This window comes from Syngnathus leptorhynchus, chromosome 8, assembly GCF_054491065.1.
Source record: "Syngnathus leptorhynchus isolate UIUO chromosome 8, UIUO_Slep, whole genome shotgun sequence".
In the NCBI taxonomy this organism is placed as follows: Eukaryota; Metazoa; Chordata; class Actinopteri; order Syngnathiformes; family Syngnathidae; genus Syngnathus; species Syngnathus leptorhynchus.
Window position 1 is genome coordinate 8,551,774 of NC_141202.1, and position 25,549 is coordinate 8,577,322.

Consider the following 25,549-nt stretch of genomic DNA (forward strand, 5'->3'; position numbering starts at 1 on the left):
TAACATGGAACTGGCTTATACACCAAATATAGATTTAAATGTCTTCCACTTTTCTCCAACATAATGCATTTCATTGTTTACACAACAATAAATATATTTCAGTGAATTCTATTTGTGGTTCAAATTGGAAAAAAAATTAGACACAAGTTTTTTTTCTTTAAAATAAAAAAGGCTTTCCTTTTTCAGCAAGGAAAATGAGAGTACAGTGCTTTTTTTTGGGGGGGGGGGGAAAATCAGTGATGGATGCATTCTTCTTCATTGTTTCAAAACAACAAAAGAAAAATTGCTCTAAAAAAATGCTCTACCACTCGGCCCTATATGCTGTATTACACATGCACCAGTGTGCTACACTGTGTATACAACTGTCCTGTCCCTCCACTTTAAAAGCAAAACTCATGCACTGATTTTTATTGCTAAAGCACTGATGGGTAAACTCCCTCTCAACATTTCAAATTTGCTTTCTCACCATAATAGTGTTTACAGGAGAAGGTCATCAGAAAAAAAATACTATCAACCATACCATTAAAAACAGAACTTGGTTATACACCTTTTTTTATCTTATGCTCCAATTAGTTGGAATGAACTTCAAGTCATATTAAATCTGGAATCACTCCTACTACTGAATACTTTTGAAAAGATTTTGAAACCATGTCACTGCCTGTTTATTTTTGTCGAATGTCTTCCTTGCTTTTGTGTGGAATGTGTAAATTGCAGTATAATTGTTTGTGTGCAGGTTTGTTTTTTCTCATGTTTGTAATTATCTGCCCCGTGGCAGGACTCGCTGTGAGAACAGACATTGTAATTCAATCGGGCCTTCCTGGTTAAATAAAGGTTAGATCAAATAAAATATTGTTTTGCACGTTTGTGTATGTGTGAATGTGTGTTGCATGTTTTGGGGGGGGGGGTGGCAGAGGAGGGGGCAGGGGGAAGGGGGGGTCGGCGTTGTATTTTGTGTATGGGTGCACCCGTGCTGTCTATATGTCACAGCTGGATGATGAATGTGCTGACAGTGGAGGGGTCAGTGTCATAGACAGTGTGGTCAATTGCCCCTCACCCGCTGAGTCTAACCTTGAGGGACACTCCCTAAGCAGTCTCTGTCGGCCATTAAGATACACACACACAGACGCACACACCCACAATCCCCTGTGTGCTATTAGTAGCCGTCAGGCCTTGGTTTGGCATAGAGCGATTAGCTTCCTATCATGTGTATTGATCAGTGTGTCCTGGCTGCTCCTCCAGAGCAGCTAGAGGTCTTTTTACAGAATACACGCAGGTACGCACACACACACAGACCCCCCCCCCCCACACACACACAATCAAATAACAGGTCTTCCACTGCTTGATTTGGTCGCCGCGACAATCCAAGTTGCACTTAACAGTGAATAGTGGAAATAAAATTCTCAGTCAGCGTTGTTATCAAATATTTAAATGACTATTGGCTCTATTGCTACTTTGCTGCAAAGTTTACTAGAAAAAGTCAGTCGGTCGCTCACGCATTAAGCCTATCCCAGAATACTTTGGGTAAGAAGTGGGGCACACCCTGGTTGTCAGCCGAATGCAGGGCAGGTAAGTAAACGATGGAGATGAAGAGAAATTAAGTAATTTTGATTCATGGAAAAAAATAAAAAGATTCAAGATAATCAAGTGCATTCACATTTGATTCCCCCCACCCCTAATCAGCAAATCAAAAATTTCCATTTGATTACATTTGAGTATCTGTACACATATCCTGTTTCCCTGTTAGGGGTCTGGCTGTTGCAGTGCAGAGTGCCAGATATTTTGGACTGCATTTTCGAAGTGATAAACATAAATGCGGAAGGATGTCAAGTGGGCACAAAAACGCTTTAAGTATGGAAAAGACTGTAGCTATCTCTCAAATTACATTTATTGCTAACCTCATCAAATGTAATTTAGGCATAAGAAGGCATTAGCATTAAACCATGCATGATGGTCTTAGATTGATGCAAGTGTGTGTGTATACGTGTGTGCGTGTGTGTGTCTTTGATTGACTGCATCCTTCTTGCAAAGGTCCAACCTCTTATCAGATCAAAGCTGCAAGCATCAACCTAGGCAAGAATATGTGTGTGTCTCTGTTGTGTTATAAAGAAGTGTTAGGTGAGTGTTTTTTATTGCTTTTTACCCCAGACAATGAAACTTTGTCGCAAAGAGCATGAGACTATTCTTTGACGCAATGAACTCTTTATTCAATAGTTTACTATTTCATGCTTGTGGTTAAGAGACAAAATTGGTGTCAGTATGCAGCAGTCTTTCTCTAATACTGGGCAGAGAGGCGCGTTACTATGCCGGGGTGGAGGGGGAAGTGTTGTGACCCTGGACAACCTGTAGTAGCATTGTGAAGTGAATGAGTGAACGCAGAGTTGAATCACTTAATGAACTGATTTGTTCCGTTTTCAGTTCAGTTAAGGTCAGCCGCAAACTTGTGCCCCATGAGAAGCTTTGCCACAAATGATGGGGCTGTGAAGCCCGCTAATTACAACAACTACATTAAGCAGAATGGTGAGTTGTATTTTTAATCATTTTTATTCATTTATTGTATTTCAAATCAGCTGATTGCACGGTCCCTTATAGTGGAAGTCTTTAAGATCATTCACTGAGTTATATGGTTTGTAATAATAATAATTAAAAAAGAAGGGCACTAAGCATCAACCTCAGGTCCTGCTTTGAGAACTGGACTACAATCTTTATGCGTATCCTTGCATATGGACAAGAGCCACATCCATTAAAAATACCAATTGGGAATTGCTATCAACCGACCTTGTTGAACAACCCCCAAATCAATGCAAGCCTAAAAAAAATACATTTGTACTCTGTTGATTGAAAATTGACATTTGTGCGAATGTCGAAAATGTGTCAGAAGTCAACATAGACAAAATGTAAACATACTCTATAATCAGAAGTTGGAAGCCACAGCAATGAATTCCTGTGCTAATCACTAAGAGAACTAAAAGGTAAGTATAATTCCAGAATGGGCTTCAGATCATTACTTCACTAGGCAGGGTTTCACAATATTTCAATGGCCTTGCCACAAGAAATCAGATATAAAGTATCGCAATTCCTTGAATCAAGAATCTTCTCTGAATATTTAACATTAGAAACACATGGGTTTGAAGAAGTAGGGGTGATGGGCTTTGGGTGGGGGACAGAAGGGGCCATACCGCAATAAATGCCATAATCCATATTTTTCCCCCACCAATATTGAATGACTTTTGCCTTAGCAATATGGTTGACCACCAAGTATGACATTCTCAAGTCACTTTAATGAAACAGTTTTGAAGTCATTATATACATATGTTTATTTTATTCATTTTGTGAGCTTGTGTATTTAATAGCATAATAAATTGCATCAAGTGTCAATCATAGACGAAGGTAACAGAGAGGATCCAGTCTCTCTTTTTTTTATTTATTCATTCAATATCATGGAATATTCACGTTGAGCTTCATTGTCTATTTAGTCAATTGTGTTACCTCAATACCTTTGTTTTGTCTTTTAGTAAATAAATACCATGTTTTTTTTTTTAGATTATTCAGGCTCTTCTGCCTTGCCTCTCCTGCTTCCCTGTGCATGGGTACATCAAGTTCTGCCTCGACACCAGCACGCCTAAAACCCCAAACCACCCAATCGTGACAGACTAGGGTGTCCCAAAAATAATGATATGATAATAGAATGCTAATGATATGATAAAATGGAGGGAGTGTGGAAGCACAGGAGGCGTTTCACCATTGTCCAGAGACCACAGACCTCGTTTCTGTTGTCAAGAGTTCAAGACATGGAAATAAAAACATGTGCACACACATACGGCGATGCGATGGCTCTGTGTGGTTGTAGGGTCCCAAAGGAGATGACTGATAGGCAGTTTGAAGAGACTAATAGTGACCAGACCATCACCTTGAATAACCTGCTGTGGTCCTTGTAGAGAGAAGGCCTATTTACCAAGCCTTTTGGGGAATTCTCCACTTTCTTTTTCTGATCTTGTCCACATAGTGAAGGATGTTTCTCTGACAGGCCGGACAGACAGGTTTTCATGTGTGACTGGAAAGGAAGACACAAGAGATTGTGTATCTGAGTTTGATCAGCCTTGCCAGAGCACAGACTCACAACAGTGTTACAACAACGGGTTAAGTTGTACCCTCAGCACAATTTTGATATTTATCGTGAGCAACTCTACCTCGAGAGTGCCCTCTTTGCATCCATTGCAGCCTGGTGATCCTGAAAGGGGGATCCTTCCATCTGTGGTCCCTTCTCAAGGTTTCTCATTTTTCCCCTTGTAGGGGTTTTTTGAGTTTTTCCTTGCCCTTTTGGGAGCCTAAGATCAGGGGATGCTTTGAGAATTATTGTCAATTGATTGTCTATGTGAAGCCCTTTGAGACTGCTTGTGATTTAGGGCTATACAAATAAACTTGACTTGACTTGACTTGAGAACATATTGTTTCCTCACATAGAGTGGCCGTCAGTTGATGACGACTGTGTAGTGATTTGTTCGGATTTACTGTGCATAGAAACGCTTGCATGGGAGACTTCAATTTCCTCACTATGTGTCGTGAACCGACTCTGGTGTTGGGTCTGTATAAGGTTACAAATGTGTGTAGAATTTGTGTTCACATCCCCCAGGGCTGGTTCTGTTGTGGACGCTAGCTCACCAGCTGCTTTCATGCATCTTTATTCTGCCCCACTACAAAGCAGCGCTGCTCCCTCGTTGTAACCTTGTGAAATACACACATATGCGCCCATATTCACACACTATACCCCCTACTGAGCTGCTCTTTTGCAATTGTGCTATTTCTTCCTTTCTTTTCTCCTTTTTCATCACGACAACAACAACAGTCTCTTGAAACATTCATTTTGAATATAAAACTTGGGTGCTTGTTTCAGAGTATATGGGCTGTTGCTGACATTTTATGTTGGACAGATTATTATCTGGGTTTGGTCTTTCTGGAGCCCCTATAAAAACATAAAAACAAAAGCTTACAGCTTTATACGCTGACTAATCAAGGCCCCCTCACACACATACACCCAAAAGATTATTGGGGAACGGACTGAAGAAAATCCATCGTTGTTGATCCTTAGCTTGGTAAACTGGTCATTTATTACATTTACATGCAGTCAATATTTGAGTTAAGGTCAAAAGTTTGATTTCTGAAACATTCCAAATGACTCGTTTACATGACAGTTACACGTGCATTTAAGTAAAGCAGCCAGTTGCCTTGTCACTCTAAAAGTGTGCTGTGTCTGAGTTTCACCATGTTTACCTTTGCTTGTGTATTTCCGAAGAGTCTGATGACAGACGTACTGACTTATTCACACTTATACTGTGTTTGTACTGTGTCATTCTCTCAGTAGAGACAAAACATAACGTGAAAATGCATCTTAGAAATCAATGTATTCAAATTGGCTTGAGGAAGCTGGATCTTCAAATACTTCCTGTACAACAAAGACCAACATTCCTCCGGATAGAGCAAGTGCATGGACAGAACACAAACCATTGCCTTTTAAACCTGATTTTGGATTACATGATCCAATGCTAGTGCTAATACAGAAACTTGTACTTGGAGACTACTTAGTAATCGGCTGTTTGTTTGTCACCAGTGAGTTTGATGAAAGTATGTTTAGCGTGACAATGCTGCCCTAAGCAGAAACCTAAGCCCTGAAAAGGGGGAGTAAATGTATTTCTGTGTGCCCCCTCCGTCCCCAACAGCATCAACACACTGCTCATCTTCGAGTCAGTCACGGCACAATGAGAATTCATTTCAGTCTGATTGTTGGAATATCTGGCAACCAGGGAAATGAGAAAGTGTCATCTTATGGGCTCATTCATCAAGAACTAATTGAAGTCTCACTATTCTGAAGTGCTGATAGAACTGCAGTTGGTGTGCTTTGTTTTGATATGTGTGCATTTACGCGCTCTTGCGAGGTGCCTCTGATTCAGCAATGTGTGCACTGAAGTGGACTCAGAAAATGTCATGTGCTATACCAAGTGTAGCAGTATACAGTGAATTTATGTAGCACTGTGAATCCGAGTGTTCAGAAACAAACATTTCAGAAAGAGTGACGTGTGATAAGCAAGGAAAGCACTCATCAGGGATGGATACTAGATTTTTTTTTCTCTTTCTGAGAAAATAATTTCTAATTTTAGATATCAAATAAAATGCTGGAGGGGCTTAACTAGACTATAACTTCACTATAGATAGCCCCCTTAGCTCCGGTGTAGTGCCATCCATGGCACCCATCATTAGAACATGTAATGTCAGTCCATCTGGCTCCTTCTCATTACTGGGCTTCTATTGCCCTAGGCATTCCTCAAGCAAGCCGTTCCTGGGGCTATCATCTTGATGTACTGTATTGTTGGAAGCCTTTTGTTTCCTCCTGGATAGTGCCAATGCAGTCACTAGTCCAAAGCCCCCTTCTCTCCGCTTTGTGGTTGCCACTGGATGACATGTTCATCCTGATCCAGTACCTACTATGCGTATGTGACAAATGCAACATCTCTGTTGCAATTCATATTTTTTGCAACACGGCCAAAGATGTACTCTTTCTGGACTTATATCGTTAACATTACGTCTGAGGTCATGGAGCTTATAATCAAGCCAGATGCTCTACTTATTATTTTTTGGGTATTATGACGATGAGTAAAGCACATTTACTCTGATACAGTCACATAACACCAGAAAAAAAAAAGACTCTGGAAGATTACAAATGTGTAGACATCTAAAATGTGATTACAAGGTGTGACAGACATTGTACAGAGCATTAGATAACTCTTAAAAGATGGGACTCCAACAATAAAAAACAACAACATTAGAAACCCTCAAGGGATTGGCTGTAGGATGAGGGTTATGTATCCATGCATTTACAATTTACAGACAATAATAATTAGTTAATTTAATTTTCCTAAGAAGCAGAACCGTACTGCTATGGCTGTGATGGAGCTGCAGTTTATGGAAGAGATCGACAAGTGATTATGTATCCCAGTGTGCGTAATCCTCTCTGTAATGTGTGGGAGTTTTTCTTCTCTCCAATTACAGTATTAGGTCTTTACTCAGTAGGGCTCTTCTTCAGAGACATTTTTGTCCCTCAAAAGCGTTACAATGTTGTGATGAGGCACGAGTCTATTGGTAGAATGGAATAAGAATTTAATGGCTTCCGTGCCATCCTATCCCTCACCATCCCCTTATTTGCTTGTGCTCACACTGGTTTTAAACAACCAGGTGGACAAACCGTAAACAATGTATAATAAAAATAAAATAGGGTATCAATCAAAATGATTGGTGAGGTGGTAAAAGTTCTATGCCCCCAGTTCCAAGATGTCCGTGCAGTCAACGCTATCATCCAATCCAAAACACAGACAAGACCACCTCCCACTTCCCTACGCCATTCCACCTTGGGCCGGATAGCAGAGGACTCATATTGATCGCCTCTCAAATCACTGTCATCACATGTCAGCAGTAGGCAGCCAAACAGGGGACAAACATTTGACTTCTACAACAGGGGGAAATGATTGATGAATGGATGGAGAAGAGTTGAAGAATGACTGTTTACACCAAGAAGAGTGAGAAGTGTGATTGATAATTAAAGGAACAGATGTCTATAATGCATGAATGTTTTGTAGCAGAAATTTGAATAACCTTCACTTCAGCTTGTCTTTACTACACCCCATGGCATTTTTTTCCATCATAATAATTACCGACTAAGAAAGTAAGCAATGTGAAGGCAGGCCTCTGTGGAAATAAAGGAAGCACAGTACTGTAGATGCAGAGCCGTTTTTGTTGACATATTTATCTTCTAATGTAAGAGGAGTGATAAACCACTTTATGGCTGATTATGTTTTCTCACACCACCCCTCTAAGAAATAGCCTTTTGTGCTGTGCTTTTGCAGTTCATTCACTTAATGAGGCACAGTACATTCATGCATCCATCTCGGCTTTAATGCTTGCTGGTCTGTGTCCTTCAAAGGAAAAGAAAAAAAAAACACACAACATTGTGGGTCAATTTAAATAATTGTGGGATGGGCAGTAATTTTTGCAATTTAAGTGCAAAAGACGGCCTGCCTAAAATGTAACATATTTTATATTTTCGTACCGTAATTTCCGGACTCTAAGAAAATCACAAACTATACCTGAATATAAGCTGCATTAGCTAAAATTCGGGGAAAATCACTTTGTTCAATTTTGTTCATATATAAGCCGCACCAGACTATAAATCATAAGTGTACTAAATGAAATGCCCACATTTCTATTGCCTGTATTAGCAAACAAATCTTTTTTCAATGTAAAATTTAGATTGTAGGTATTCATTCAAAGATGTTTCTATTTCATATGGGAATCCAAACCTTCATGACAAATGTGTGTGGATGGTCAAAAACCCTAACAGCAGGCATCTTCAAGGTCTTTCTGATTTATTCCAAATTTGATATTTGGCAGCAAAGAAGCCAGCAGTGGCAGCTCGCCAATAGAGGCGCACTCACCACACATAACATTCTCATGAATAAGACAGAAAATAAATCAAGAGAACATTTTAGCAAAGTACATAGTATGTGCATGTGTATAGATGATTGCTAAATAAATGGGATGGGTTGTTTATTGATTTTAATTGATAATTGATTCATTTAGTTGATAAATATTGTTAGTCGCACTTCACAACAGTTTGAGCTGTAACAATGCATTTTACATATAACAATGGGACAACTGCATAGACAGTGAAAACAATCAATTATGTAACAAACATACAGTATTAATAATAAAATATTGCAGTAAAACAACAACAACATAATAAGTCGAAAGCCAAAGGTTTTCACTTCCCCCAATAATCCAACCTTCAGCATTTTGTTGGAAAATGGAAAAACTATATATACATTTCATTTCAATTAAGCCTTTTATCTAGCTATGATTGCAAATATTTTTCATATATGTGCATGTGTCTTTATATCAGTTTCTCTAAATACGTGTGTTTGTGTGCTCATGGCATGTGTGCATCCATGCAGACTTACTCCCGGCTGCAGTCCAATGATTGTCATAGGCCTACATGTACATGTATGTTTGGTGCGGGCTGCTTGGTAGAGATGACACTAGCCGGCCATCTAAAAGTGTGTCTGACAGGGGGAGCGACAGAGTCAGCGTTTTTTCCCCTCCCTCTTCGCCCCCCGCTGTTCAATCCATCCAGCTGCTGTCACCACAGGGGAGCAGACAATCTATCAAGGCATCGGGATGCATTCTCCTCACCTGCGCCGTGCCTTTAATGAACAGCCAACATGATCCCGACTGACAAGCAGGAAATGGATGTAATAAAGATTGTTTCTGCATGCTCTTTGCATCCCTGATAAATCACCTCGCTGTGCAACAGATTTGGGAGCTTCATGGAAATTTGATTTCACACTGTAAGGGGGAGGATGAAGAGAGCAGTGGGGGGAAAAAAAGAGCTGCAGGGTCACTCAATTTTATTTCCCTTTTCTCTCCAGTGGAGCAGTGGAGCGAAGGGTGTGGGGGGTTGAAGGGGAGTGAAGGAGGAATGCTATTTTATTATTTCTTTCTATCACTAGCTTGTTTTTTATCCTCCAAATGCTCGGTTAAGCCCAGAACACAGTCATGTGTCTGTAAGTCTACAAACAATAATAATATATCATTCACATAAATGTCCCCTACTTGGATTCAACCAACCATAGCAGAATGTATGGTGAAAATGCCAACGCAACATCTCAACACTTTCAAGTGCAGCTGGATATTATTTTCAGTCTTCCTCAATGTATTTGAGTCATAGGAATGGCTGTACCAAAAACATTGTCAAAAATAAAATTATTTATATTATGAATCTTGTCGTAAGCACACATTAATGACACTTATAAATGTATCCCTTGTTCTTAATTGTGTATATAGGTTGAATACATAGAATGACATACATAGAATGGAGCCTAATAAGAGCAGAAGTAAATTCAGTTGTTTAAGTACACGACCGCTCAATACTAAGTTTAGTATTCAGGTTTTTAATATCCAAGTGAATGCTCGAAGAAACCTGAATATGCTCTTAATTTGTTTTTTAAAATTCTGAACAAGACCTCTGAGTTACCTCTCTTCTAACCTGAATATCTTGGCTTGTAAAGGTGATCGAGTTACTACTCCCTCCTAACTGAGCATGCTCCAGCTCAATCCGCAAGGAATCTTGATTTTTGTGGAAACGAAAATAATTGTTATCTTCAACGTAGCGAGCCCAACTTAAATACAAAGATTTTTCCAAAAATTGTTCACATTATTTTTGTAAAATGTATGTCCGTGTGTATAAGCACGGAACTCACACAAGCAGATATAAACAATCACGGCACAGATCGGAGACCCGGCAGAAAAGCACACTTTTGGAGCGAGGGGGAAACAGACTGCAATTAACAATGCAATTAGTTTTTCTTTAAGATTGCTACCCTTGCTTTCAACAAAAGATTAAATTATGCCTGAAAACAGTTGATGAAACATCCGCCAATTCACTTTGTCTTCTTACCCCCAATGCTATCACAGATGTTTTCTATTTAAATGCAGGGACAGATTAACAAGTGAGCTTCATTCACACTGCATCATATGAACACACACACACACACACACACACCCTAAAAATATGTACGACACGTTGAGGCTAACAGTGCACTGCTGCCAAAAACACTGTAGCCACGCGACATTGTAGAGTGAGGTGTTAGAGAAAAATAAGGGGGTGAACACAAGAGAATAATGATTAGAGTTGGAGGAAAATAATAGTGGAGGAGTGGGAAAAAATACACATGGAATGGAAGACTGTGATAGCAAAAGGACCAGCGAGGATCAAGTACGATGGGGGGCATGCAGATATGGGGGTTGGTGCGTAATTTATGATTTAATCTAATGCAGTCTGGACCTGCTGTAAGTCACACAGGCCTCAGATGGTAAAGTGACGGCAGAGTGGGAGGGGTGGGGAGCAGAAAACCAGAGCGAGAGACATTAACCTTTCCTTGAAGCAAGTGTGCATGAGGCTGTTTTATCTGACCTTCATCCACCTTGTAAACCTTTTCTCCTCTCCACCTCTTCTGGTCTTTGGTTTAACTTCACCATCTGCCACTGTTGTTGCTGGCACACTTTGTGGCATGCAATAATTAGTTACTTTAAGTGGCTGATCTATATGCAATTTGAGAGACATATACTTTGCGTTGGTTGAAAGCACATCTGTTGTATAAGCATTCATATGGGGGAAATAAAAAGAAAGATTTCTCCCAAGGAAAGCACTGTCACAAACGACAACGGCTTTCTGACTATTTGAAGGAAAGTTCAATTATAGTATAGTTCAACAATGTCTGCAATTGTTGGAAGAGGGTGCCCATGCAGTGCCTACTGTTGGCAGCTATGATTTAACCAGGATTGTTGTCATCTTGTAGAGATTTCATACACTGTATGTGTTAAAAAAAAATATTATTTCGACTAAACTGCATAATTATGCAATGCCCCCTATGTACAGCTTGTGTCTGCCCTTCAAAAGTCGGTCGGACTTTCTTTAAGTGTTTATTTACCTGACATGCTTCAGCGAAAGTCTTTTTCCTTCTTCAAATAATTCTCCCTGACATAAAAGAACCAACTATATTCATTAAACGCAAGGGACAGAATGAACTTTATTCAATCAATTGTGGGGTTCATTTATGCTAAATGAGAGAACTTATCTCTTAACCAGCCAATCAAGTATTTGACCAATCAAAAATGCCTTTGGGTCAGAAAAATATATTCTCGAAATCTGGTATTTCTCTTTACTCATTGTCCATGTAGCAAGCTTATGAACAAACACAGTCAAAGTGTCTTTGATGAACAACACCCAAGTAATCGCGGAGACACTTTGTGCTTTTGAAGCGCAACCGGCTATTCTAATTGACTGGGAAAGCTTTCAATTTGTGCTTCTGCATGTCTGTGCTCTGAAAAAAATCTTGCCAGGGTATTTCCAGTGTGAAGAATACCAGTGCATCCTGTCTGGATATTTTTTCTCTGGGTTACACATATTTGTCAGTAGATTCCTTCTAAAATAATAATCCCAGACAAACCAATGACAATGTGAGGGAACTAATGAACCACAGCTCTTGGCTGCACCAGCGCCTTCTACTGGAGGGTAACTCTTGCGTCTGCAATCATCATCCCTCTCATGAGAACCATTTGCTTGGATAAATATTGGTTTTGCGTTGGCCCTTGTAATGGCACACTGTGCAGGCGGCATAGCCCCTAAGTGACGCTGTCTGTCACACTGATGGCAGGCCGGCGGGGGAGTCAACGGCACGTTGTTGGGTCTCTCCAATGCTCATTTGAATTTGCTCGTCCCCAATCATGCCTCTACACTCAGTGACTACACACTTCCACACTCACTCCACTTCCACACACCACTCCCACTACCTGTTTGGGTGCTGGCTCTCTCATTTGCATTAAATAAGATGGAAATGGAGCCCTTATTTATGCCAACAGAAATGGAGTGTGTTATTAAGGGCACTATTGTGCAAAAGAGACTATGGCAGTAAGCATATATTACAGGGGCTATTTCTGGAGTGGCTGGAGTCACACAGAGGCTAATGCTTTACAGGTCCATGATGACTTCAGTCTCGGCGCCAACGCTCTGTGGTACTTGTTTATGGCCATTTTATATGCGGTTGTGTGTATCTTTGCTGATGTTTGTCTACCAGTGCATTGTGCTTGTGTTAATTATTGTGTAAATGCCATCCTTATTAGTATGACTGTGGTTTCAGAGGTGGTGAAATTGACCTGTAATCAAATCTTTGGCTTTGGTGTTTTGTTCCCTGAGCAGTTGTTTTCATGTGTCCTTGAACACAACCTTGAACTCTGAGTTTCACGCACAGCAGCTATGCCACTATGAATGAGTAAATTAATAAATATCTGGGTGAATAAGTGACTAAGACATGATTTTGGAAAGCGTGTTCAGAACTGTCATTGTAAATAGAATTGTAAATATTAAGATACCTTTCAATACAGACCCACAGCTACTATTAGATCACTTTGACATTTTTTTTTTCAAGTCTATGTAGTGTATATTATGCAGTCTATGTCCATGAAGTGAGAGGGATTTTAGAGGTGGCTTTGTTAATGAGGGTCCGCTTTGTTTTTTGCAGCTGTTGTTTTGGTTTTAGGGCTTAACAGAGTTTATTAGCATGTGAGAATAGTTGCCAGGGACCTGTTCTCATCAATCCTCCTGAAGGGTTTCCACATTTAGGACTCAATGTTAATGCAAGAGTCATAACAAAGATGTTGGATTAACTGGGAATCCTGCTCTCCTAAAGCTACATTGGTGTGAATAGTATTGTAGGCTCTCAGTCAAACGATACTTGTCATTTGTCTGATAGCTTCCGTTTTCTCCATCCAGGCAAACCCATTATGTTATGAAAAATTTGCTTCAACACTGCACCTAACCAATGGACTGTGTTACTGGCTTCATATAGCATTTGTCATTCGTAGAATAGTTGTTATGTCTGTGTTCACAAGCATTTCACAGAAAAACAAACAATTGAAACAAGTACAATAAAAATGGGAGCATAGAGTGCACTGCTGTTGTCATACGACACATCAAATAAGCTTATATCAAGTCCAGTGTGATCCCATAACTTCTCCGATCAACAAAAGGTCAAACTGAGGTCAAGCGTTATTGATTTGTTCCCAAGCTTTGTTGCAGCATTTCTCTCCTCGAGTAGAGTATGGTGCTAAATCCAGGCATTTGACACAAACAACTTCAACAACAACAAAAGATACATATGTACCTGACATACCAGGTTGTGATTTTTTTCTCTAACACTTATCCTCATGAGGCATGCTGAACAAGTCGCCAGCCAATCGCGGATACAAGTATGAATAAAAATAAATCTAATATCAGTGTCTGACCGGGCTACAGCTGGTGTCCATCACCCAACAGACATGTGTCTCAATAAGTTTTATATTCCAATTAGATAAAGATTGACTGATTGACACAGCAGTCCTACTTCCCCAAACCAGACAAGGAAAAACTGTGTTACCCACAATGCATGAGGTCACAGCGTAACATGCATAAGGCCCATTGCCTGTACGTCTTACCTGCATGGTTGTGCTCCCTCTTGTTCCTAGCGAATCGAATGAAATATTCAAGACAACTAACGAAAGTTAAAGCCTGGATTTATCAACATTGACTGTAAGCATGTAGAGGTTTATGATTGGAATGTGGAGAACAGAAGATAACAATATGTGGATATTGAAACTAAACCACCAAATGTTGGTGTGCCCGTATTAGTGTGTACTCGTCTTTGCTGGCACGCAGTGATGGATCGCAGCAGTTGTTGGTTTACCTTGCCTTGCCTCGTGATTTCCTGTGCGTGCATGTAACAAGTGGAGTTTGGCAGGATTAATGAGCATGCAGCTTGCTGAACGGGTGTTTGGATCTGTGAAGCAGTCCATCATGGCCTGATGCCGAGGTTGGCTATGCACTCACATCCACGCAAACACACACACACACACACACACACATACACACACACACACACACACACACACACACACACACACACACACACACGTGGCTCTTTGCTTCAAACCACTTACACCTGCTCCTAATTGCAAATGCTTAGCCCTGTCCTTTTCAGCCGCATCCCAAATGCAAGACACATGCATTAAATGTCGACATCTCTCATAGTTTAAAGTCGTTTGACCCTGCAGCTTGTCGGAAGCAAATTGCGATAGGGCCTACTGAGTATTTGTGCGTGACAATCATTGTGGAATAATTTGTCAACTCATGACCTAATTTATTTACATTTTCTTCCCCAACCCTGACTACGGCACACCAAAACCACTCTTGAGATTGTGTGTGTTCGGAGAGGCAACACACATTTCCTTTTCAATAATTTCCAAATGGAGCCTATATCATAAACTAATAAGCAGCTTAAACTATTTCCATCAATAAATACAATTAATCGGCTTTCACATCTTGGCACAGTATACTGTATAGCTGACGTGTTCATGTACATTTATTTGTGTGTCTATTAAAGAGTGTTATTGAGTTTTACATGTCTATGTTTTCACCGATTATGAATAGGGTATGTATTTCATTTTTTTGTTTTTGTTTTATGTGTGTGTGGGCCTGAGTGTGTGTGTGGCCCGAAAAGAGCCTGGGAGAGAGATATACAGAAGGGTAGAGCAGAAATCAAATCACTTAATTGCTGCATTTTTCATCTCCATCTTTTGTTCCGTGGCGGCCGGCGAGAAACTCTGGCTATGATTCATGAAGGCGAGGGAGGCCTGTGAGCAGCACCATCCCTCATCGGCACCCGGCCGCTTGGGTACCCAAAGCACCCACACAATTACAGTGATTAATATGAGTTGTTTTGGTTGTTTGTTTGTTTTTTTCCCTTCTTTGACTTCACTACCATCATGTGGTTTCATTGGGAATGGGGGTGGTGTTTAATGCCGCACAGAGTTGTCAAAAATAAACAATTTACCATTCCAAGCGCATTCCTCCTTCCTAATTTTCACCGAGTGGGACTTTAGTCCACTGTGAGTGGGAGAGAGGGAATGCATGGAAGGAGGGAGGGAGAGAGTTAGCTCGAGATGAGATAAATATAGGGAGAGAAGGAAGGATGTGTTCATAGATATTCCTAGGAGATGAAGGATATCGGAATGTAAAGAGAGAGTGCAGATGTTGAGAAAGCGTAACGAACACAAAGGAGGAACAAGATGAGATTCCGAGACATATGCTACAGCAGAGAAAGAGAACAAGCCTTAAACAAGTAGAAAGCTGGATAAGGAAAAGGGACACGTTCGGTGTCAGTCTTCCACCAACTTTCCTAGTCTGTGGGTTTCTTTTTAATAGAAGGTATGATATTATACAAGCGTGTGCATATTATACACACTCCTAGGACTGGCTGATGGCCGCAACAAAAGAGGAGGAGATAAAACCCGAGTAAAGTGTTAAAAGAAATTGTTTATTCACAAAATAAGAAACAAACAGTATCAAACCTAAAGCTAAGGGTAACGCAAGTACTAAATGTGCAAAAGGAAATAATCGATTGATCGATCTGTCTGTCCATCCGTCCCCTGTCCTTCCATCCATCCATCCATCCATCCATTCATCCAGCCATACTGTACGACTATCGATTATTGTATTACCTATACATACGTGTATAAAATATCTGTACTTTGAGTATAAGCAGTAATTATCTGTACATGGATCACAACAGGCAGTTAATGAGGAAGACTTCAGTTCACCCATGGCCTCAGGGCACACCATGATCAGTGTGTACTTGATGTGTATTGGTGAATAGACTGGAGCTGGATTTTAAATATTTATCTCAAGGTCAAAGTGACAAAGCTTTTTGATATTCATGCAGGGTTCTGTACCCTCTGTCTTGCGCTGAAGCACTCGCTGCGCTGCTGCTTTTCTCACTGGGTCATTATGTCTGCTTCACTTTCTTTTTCTTACTGGGATGTGTTGGCACAATATTGAACCTGACTGCACACAACCAGTGCAGTCATTAAAAGGTGGTAACATGTAGAGTGGTGGAACCAATGAAAATAATTTTCACCTGTGAGACAGATTTCTCACATACGGTGGAACCTCTGTTACGATATGTAATGCTGGTCGTTCGAGCTTGTTAGAAGATACTTTCTTCGACATTGTTTGATTAGAATCAATTGAAATACAATCACTTGCATAAAAGCTATTTTAAATCCTGATGAACTATACTGGATGAAGCATTTCAACATGCTAAACTGCCATACAACAACAACAAAAATATTTCACTTCCATTATGGCAATAAAAAAAAAACATAGAAAGACAAAGTTATGCAAAAGACACAAACGAACTGGCTTCACTAGAAATTTGAATGATTACTTGTGTTTGGATTCCAAACTGCTGATTCCAAACTGATAACTTTGAAGGTTCCATTGTACATTGCTGTCCAGATGACGTAATCCCACCACAACTGTTTCCCAAGATCAATGTTTGGATATTTGAAAGATCAAACCAAAAACGAGGCCAATGAAAGTTAAATATCTCGTATATTCATTGGGCTGCCATTGTTGACAAGTTAGTAGTTTGACCGTAGCTGCCAACATCTAGTCAGCTCAGTCTGTGACAGGCGGTGATTGTATTTGACTGAAGTTTGGAAAATGTGATTGTTTATTTTGTTGGTTCTTTACAGGAGAGGACAATCTGGTTATGTTGCATCTTCGGTAACGGGTTTACCCACCAGATCAAATTCAAGGAGAGTTCAACTGAACCTCCCCCCAATAACGCAACTTGTCTTGTACTTGATAAAAACAGCTTTGAATTGAAAAGATAAGTCAGTACTGAAAGTAGTTGAGCCATCTCCTCATGAGATGAGTGATTGTACTGTATTGTCTTGCTCATTAACTAAAACAAAATACATATGCATTACTGTGACTCCAGATCAAATTTCGTATTTGCTCCTTTCAGAGACAATGTGTTTTAATAAAGCATGTGGAGCAGGATAATCATGACTGCAAATGACCTAAAGACTAATGTCGGGACTCTAATGTTCCACTACCGCGCCACATTTAAAGGGAATGAAAGAGTCGACAGTATTTGGCCATAATTGAAGTCGGCTGGTACCACTGGACAGCAATGCAGATGTTGCAGATCTGCTGTATCCACTCTGAGATACACTACACGCTATACTAGATTTACGCCAGTCACGAAAATATGTAGAGATTCTGTGTTATCCCACATCTAAGCATGTGATCAAATCAGACTTAAACCGCCTCTCAAATTTTACGCAGATCTCAGACTAAAACTAAAAATTAATTTGTACAGGTACTTCAAAATTCTTTTGATTTTGCAAAACAGAATACAATGGAAAATTCTATTCATATTAATATGGGGTTTTAGTACTTAGCTTGTTCATCTTCTCTAACATAGGAACATAGTATGCCTAGTATGTAATTGCCACAAGCTTGGTGTTTGCCTTAAATTCACTCATGTGTCACGCCCACATGCTCAAATCCATGGTAATAATTAGAATAATTGTCGTGTTTCTTTTGTACAATGGAGCTTGTCCAATTTCCCTGTTTCTAAGTTCAAATATGTGTTTTGTCAGCCTGGCCATTTGGTTTACCCTATCAGTGTCAGTATAACATCCCAGCTCTGATATGTGCAGCACTCAGCTATGTAACTGACTGCTCGGCTCACACATAATTACACTATGAGCTTGACGTAGTAAGAGTGTCTTGAAAGTAAGTGTGTGTGTGTGTGTGTGTGTGTGTGTGTGTGTGTGTGTGTGTGTGTGTGTGTGTGTGTGTGTGTGTGTGTGTGTGTGTGTGTGTGTGTGTGTGTGTGAGAAAGGGAAGGGTGGGGTGGGGTGGGGGGGATTATCTGCAGAAACATGTCATTTCCACTGCTCCTGTCCTTCTGGTAGACACATACAATATTAAGAGCTACAAATCGGAGTGTGAGTTGAGAGGAGACGTTGAGTAGGTGTGGGGATGGGGAGATGAGGCGAGAGAAGGTAGAGAGATGACAGTAATAATAGCACATAGACAATTGTCAGGAAGGGAGACAGCAGCAATTGTGTGCAGTAGGAGAAGTCATGTCAAACGACAAGGGAGAGACAAAACGAATATCAGATATATCTAGGTATATGTCAGAAAAAGAAGAATCCTGTAGTGTTTTATCTCGGTCACATTATGAATGAGTTCACCTGATGTTTTTACGATATGCTCAGTTATATTTAGTATTTTACATCATGTATACCACTGAATGTCTTCAATAATTTTTAGGTTGCTGGTGAAAATAAAAATATAGCAGTACCTCAAGGGTTAGTAAAAAACAATTAAAGCTGGACATTTTCAGGAATTTATAAGCAACTGATTTAGCAGAAACAATAGACAACGTTACTCTCAATCATATGTTTTTTCCTCTGGGCAGACTATTTATTATTGCTTCACTGATGAGCTATCTGTCTGTCTGTCCGTCTGTCTTACACAGCCCCAGGTAACCACAGTGGGAACACCAGAAGGAGCAGCCCATTGGCCATTTGATTGATGCAATATGACTGTCACCTCAACTAACAGAGGCAGAGATCATTCAAACAAAATATCCACAAGATCCTCCTCCAGACCTGCAGGGGCAGAAAAAAAACAGCCAAATCAATATTCATCAAACTTCCGAACAGATGCCAGGGACGGCCATATTGCCGTACAGATCAGTATAAAAGCTGGGGAACAAAGAAGGCAAAGCCTCATAGTGGAAGAAAGAAAACTTAAACAGAGAAAGCAAAGAAAAAAAACACCCAAAGAGACTCCTCAGTTCCTGGTCACGTGCAACTGGTAGGAAATGGACTTGAATGCTTAATTTGTTTGAAAATGTTTGGTTTGTTTAAAATGTTTAGTTTGAGCTCCAAACTGAGTGGCTCAATCGATTTGTAGTTACTTATGCCTCGTATTTTCCCAGTACATGTATGCAATTACCGGACTAGTTGAACTTAATGCAATGTTTTCTTTGTTTAAGGATATCAACCTGACCAAACACCCTCTGATTAATTGTGCAATAAACTGCAAAAAGAAAAAGAAAAGAGGAAGATCCGAGTTGTTCTTGCGTTCTAAGGCCCTTTTTCAAATTGGGGCAAAGAACTCAAGAAAATCAGGACAACTAGACAATGACAATAAAAAAAAAATTATTCATACTTTTTAATAAATTTGTAAATCCAATTTACTGTATTTGTTTTATCACTTTATGTTTTCTTTCATCATATTACGGAACGATATTTTCCAGATTAAATTACACGTTGCAACTTTTTTTATTTTATTTCTTTCAATTCGATTATTATTGCAACAGGTTTGGCAGACACTCATGTCTGGGACAGGCAGGTCAACCCTTCTGCAGAAACTAAGGTAGCCATGCACCCCACAAACAGCAGTACTGACTGACTTGCCCCAAACCACCAAGCCCCCTGTCCCACCTGCTGAGCATGGAGCCCCACTCCACAGCCAGTCTGCTGTTCCATAGGTCACATCAGAGGCTGGTACACTGTAGCCCTGTTGACAGCTTGTTGTTTACAGTATGTGCAACCAGCATGGGGTAGACACTGCAGATCTGTGGCCTGGTGGGAGGCGGATATCACGATGGGTGTGTGCTCCACATGATTTTTTTTTGGGGGGGAGGGAGGGAGGTTCTTGGAGGTGCAGTGGCTTAGTGATGGGGGATTGATACTGGCGGGGAGTCTGGGGCAGGTTGCATAGTGTGGAGCCCCTGGCGTGAGGCCCAGCAGTCTTTGATGCTCACTGGTTCTGAAAGAGCGCAGAAACAGAAGGAGAGAGGGGAGGAGAGAGGGGAAGAAGATGAGGAATGAAAGAGGAAAAAGGTTACCTGTGGATCAGCTAACCTTCAGCACAGAAGCATGGGGGGAAGTAGTGACTTTGATGTAAGTCCAGGTTGGATGAGACCATTGATCGCAGGAGGAAAGGATAGTGTGTGTGCAGAGAAGGTTTTCATAACATGACGGTGGCGAAAGTTTAACTGCAGCAACCACTTTTCAGAGCACAAGACTGTGAGCCAAGGCTCAATATTGTACCTGCTGTGTGACTAGGATAAGAAAATATGTTAACATGTACTGTATGTAGCAGTAGTGAACCGGGGAGTTTGCTAATGAATTATATTGTTTCGGGTTGTCTGCATCGAACTCGTTCGCCCATAGCGTTGCGAAGTGAGCAATGGGATTTTGACTCCTTTTGTGTTGGCTTGTGTACCCATGTGAGACAGTGCGTGAGTAGATTTGTAGGTGTGTGTTTTCAACAGCACAAGTCACACAACCCATAACACCCAGTGAGTCTAGCACTCAAAACATGCCAGCTCCGTCAATGCAGCCATGGTACAAAGTGCCACATCCCTGGAGAATTTGCTAACAATGAGGTATCTCCTACTAGAAAGTGACGCTAGGAAGTGATACTCTCCCCTGCTGAGATTCAACTCTGGCAATGCACTGAGATGGCTCCCAAAGAGATGTACGAGACATATTTGCTTCTGTTGGAAGCATGCTGCTTTGCATCTATCTGCCTGGAGTTACCTAAATGCATATTTCCTGCTCATCCTTCCCTTTGAGTCGATCTCCTACTTTAACAGAATAGTTTCCTTCATGAAGTTTCGCTTTATCACCAATATGCTGTTGATGCCCTACTGGTATCTTAGTTAAATTATTATTTTTGTGAGAATATTTTGCTTACATCATACATGTATTATTTAGAGCCAAAAATGATAACATTTGACAAACGTCCGAGATTGACGGACCAGTATACTTTCTCTTCCCAGCAAGTGTACTGTATACTATTCTCAATGTTATATTTTATACATATTAGACTTATAGTATGAACAGCAATCATCGTACAATTCAAACTCCTGATGCAGGTAGGTCATTGGAGGCAGTTTAACCGTGTCATAACTGGAACCATAACTGAAACCAAGCCAATCCAAATTATAGCAGGTCTTGCCAAAATCAAAAAGTTGGATACTGTCCTTGGGGAAACACAGCACAGCAATCCTGTCTTACTATTGAAGCCACTGCCCTCACATTTAGCCTTGTTAGCTGACGAGGATATACCGCAGTAGGGACCCGAGGGTTAATTATAGATCGTGTCAGAACTTGGACCCGGTCAGCTCAATAAGGTGCTGCAGTTATTGGCATGCCAACTTGTGTGTATGTGATTGTGAAGCGTGTGTATGCACACGTCTGCTGGTCATCTTCAGGCATTGGCTTTGGGGTTGACCCAGGGCCACCTCTGTCTCTGCACACTGTCTATATTGACACAGCTTTGACTCTAGGGATGAATCTGAGGCCGAAAGGCCCACACAGTCCCTGCAAGGACATCTGTCCCTCCATCCACTCACTCTTACACACTGAATGGGCCTCATTCACTGATCAATGTTTGGAAATGTCCAGCACGATGGCTGGTCAATAGAGTGAGTGCCGCCTGACTACTCAGCTGAGTCACCTGGAAAAGATAAAAATTATATCACATTAAGAATATTTTGAAATAGAATATGGATGGATGGATGAAATAGGGATGATCAGAATACATTGTACAGACTAGTAAATAATTGGTGAAATTATTGTCTCATTTTGAGAAGTATTTCTGGTTTGAAGTGCACATTTCTACACAGATGGACTTTTGCTAAAGGGTTGACATGTGCTTCAGATCCTTTTAAAATATAGCAGCACAGTGGGGTGCTGGATTCCAGCACTCAGTGAAGACTGCACCTTCCCACCATGAAGCCTGCATCACATCTGGCTCTCGCAGATTGACGATAGGGATTGCTGCTGTAATTTTTGTTTTCCATCTTGCTGTACTTCTGTAAATTCAGATTTCAGAATTCAGGTTTGCTAACATTGGTTTCTGGCTGGCTATCATCATGACGTAATGCGGTCCTAATTGCTCCGTGTACGTGTGAGTTGGATCCTCTGCAAGGCTTTTGAGTAATGGAATTTAAAATATTCCCGTACCACCAAATAACGCCCAAAACAGTGAGGCCACGAAATGTTTCAATGTTGTTCAAAGTGTTTTACATGATTAAAAGTACAATGACCAATGGATATCTGTCATAAAATGAAAGAACCTTATTCTGTAGCTGACTGGGACTTAAAACATGGAAAAATATCCTCTGAAAGAAAAGAAAGACAAGAACGACCAGTAGACTTTTTTCATGTAGCTATTTTGTGAAAGTTGGCAATTTTCCACTGCATGCTTTGAGTGCACTCTAAAAATGTTATGAGTGTTTGCATTCCTCGTGTCCAGACAGACAGAATGATGTTTTTAAATCTTCTTCAAAGGCTCAGAATTTCAAGTTTGCATTTGGTTTGATACTTGCTTATTACCATAGAAACCCTTGCAGACAATTTAGTGCTGCACTGATGGTTGGGCAAAAGATGTAATATACCATATAACATATCAATATACCATTTACAGAAAAATAAATAAAACATGGGCCAGAACAGATTAGCCCTACTTTTACAAATAAAATATTATAATAATAATAATGATGAACAAAGAAACCTTGCTTCAACCAAATACCTTGGCAAAGTGTGGGATGGTATTTGAGTTGGTTGTAGGAAGAAAATACATTTAATTTTCACTTTCTTATGTTTTCTGGTGTTCCCCCCCGCTCCTCACTTACCCACCTACAGAAAGACACACCTGCAGAAACACACTGCAGCCTCCATCTCTGTTGACAGGGTAAATTGTACAAAAAGCTTTTAAGGCAATTAGTGGATTGAGCTTGATCCTTTCTTCCCATTTGCTCTGTTCATTAGCAGCTCCTCCAGTGTCTGATATTACCATCACTCCAAGCTGGCACCAACATCACTCGATTTCGTGCGCAAAAAGTGGGTGTACGTAAGTGCGTGCGTGTGTGCGTGCATGCGTGTGTGCGTACGTCTGATTTTTCGTTCCCTGTTAATGTTACCCTTCTCCTTGTTCAATTTTGAATGCAAATGTAATTGTCACGAGCACTGGAGATCTTTGTGGTTTACTTTGTTCAATTAATCATGATAAAAGACAAAAACAAATGTCATTCAATGTGCTATTGAAAACATCACAGTGTATTTTTCCTCATTAATGGTTTCATTGCAACACTGAGACTTACATGCCATGACAGTAACTACCGTTTTTTTTTTTTTTTTTTTTTTAATGGTGAACCATTTGTTGGAAATGGGGTTTAGATCTTCCTGACCTGAAGTGATCATCATCATCATTGTTTAAATACATATTGTGGTTGCAATTTGTTCCTGGCCTGAAAAAGGAATTATTGTTTTTTTTTCCAATTATGTCTTTTTTCTATTTAGAGAAGCATGAAAAATAATTGTAAAACGTTTTTGTTTTCCTCATTTTGATATAAAAAATTTACATCTCTACAATTCCTCCAACATTCCCAAAACATGCATGGTAGGCCGATTGAACACTCCAAATTGCCTGTAGGTGTGAGTGCGAATGGTTGTTTGTCTATGCTCCAGCGGATGGATGGATGGATGGATGGATGGACGGACGGACGGACGGACGGACGGACGGACGGACGGACGGACGGATGGACGGATAGAGGGATGGATTTCAAATGGGTAAGTTTATTGGTATAACGATACATTTATTTTCAATTCGTTTATTATATATAGGATATGTGTGTGTGTGTGTGTGTGTGGGTGTGTGGATGTGTGTGTGTGTGCGCGTGCGTGCGTATGTGTGTGTTTCAGGGTTAATTATGTGGAACACTAGAGCGTCACAGCTTTGAAGAGGGCATTACTGAGGGTCGTACATTATTGATGAGTGACACACATTGCTTGAACAGTCACAAACATAAACATAGACATGCTGGCCTGTGCACTCAAGCACAGATTTTAATACACACACACACACACACACACACACACAAATGCCCCCATGAGCACACGCACATAGGTATACACACACACACACACACACACACACATGAATACTGTATATATATGTTTGGCAATCATCCTTTTCCTTGCCCCAGAGTATTTAACAGCAGTTGTTGACATACTTAGAGCACCTACTATGTATTAGTCCTCCAACATTTCTCTCTCCTGTTCAAATGGGACATCAATTGGTGCTACCTGCTACATTATTTAACAGAGCCAGTATCTGATCCCTGAACTTGAATTGATATCAATTCATCATTAATGCCAAAATTGAGTTGGAACTAGAGCATGCTTTCACACATGAATGTATAGTGCACACACAAACAGGCAATCGTATACACACACACGTGCATGCACGCAGACACATACGAATGTGTTCTTGTAACGATGATCTAAGGAATGATTCTTAAATTAATAATAGCATGGTTATTTCTTCAGTCTGACTGTGCTGGTTAGATTATTACAGCAGCAAGACAACCTATTTTATTCCCATTCCAGTCATATTTCAATCTGATGATTGCCTTATGACTCAATTGCTGATTTTCCAGAAAAAATCATATCTGGGGCTGTTTCACAGTTTAATGTTCAGGGGATTGAGACTTTCCTTTGTTTCTTGGACAGTTTTGTTATCATTCAACCCTTGAAATTTGACTGAAAATACATGTATATTAGAATGTTTTCAATGCATATTTTTCAAATTGGATTTCACAAAGAGCACAGGCTTTGCTAGTTATCCTCAAGCTTCATCATCATTACTTTTGCAACATGCTTTGATAATGACGACGCTTTGCTCTATCCCAAATAAAGGTGCTAATCCTAAATTTTCAAGTGATGTCTCCTCTGAAACCTTAGTGGGACGTTGTCAAGTAATGACAAAAACGCATGAACTGAACTGCCTATCAATAAATAAATAAAATACAAATAAATAAATAAATAAATAAATAAATAAACAGCTGTTCATCAAGTTGGTGCAGTCCTGGAACTCCAAAAGATTTCTATTGTCAAATTATGGTTTTATTGTGGTCAAGGGTCAAACGCGTATACCCTCGACTCTAGATTCAGATCAATACTGTATAGAGCCGCCCAAGGAGCAGAAATATTGATTAATAAAGATGTGTAAATCTCATGTTCTACCATATTT

At 40.2% G+C, this 25,549-nt stretch overlaps 1 long non-coding RNA gene across 1 annotated transcript in view; it reads left to right on the forward strand.

Annotated features, from left to right (window-relative positions):
* The window catches only part of LOC147052272 (uncharacterized), a 39,202-nt gene extending 19,461 nt beyond the window's left edge, over nt 1-19,741 (forward strand). Inside the window, exons 2-3 of the long non-coding RNA XR_015066945.1 lie at nt 2,416-2,517; nt 18,972-19,741. This is a non-coding gene — a long non-coding RNA (uncharacterized LOC147052272). The remainder of the gene's footprint in view (nt 1-2,415; nt 2,518-18,971) is intronic.
* Nucleotides 19,742-25,549: the final 5,808 nt, after the last annotated feature.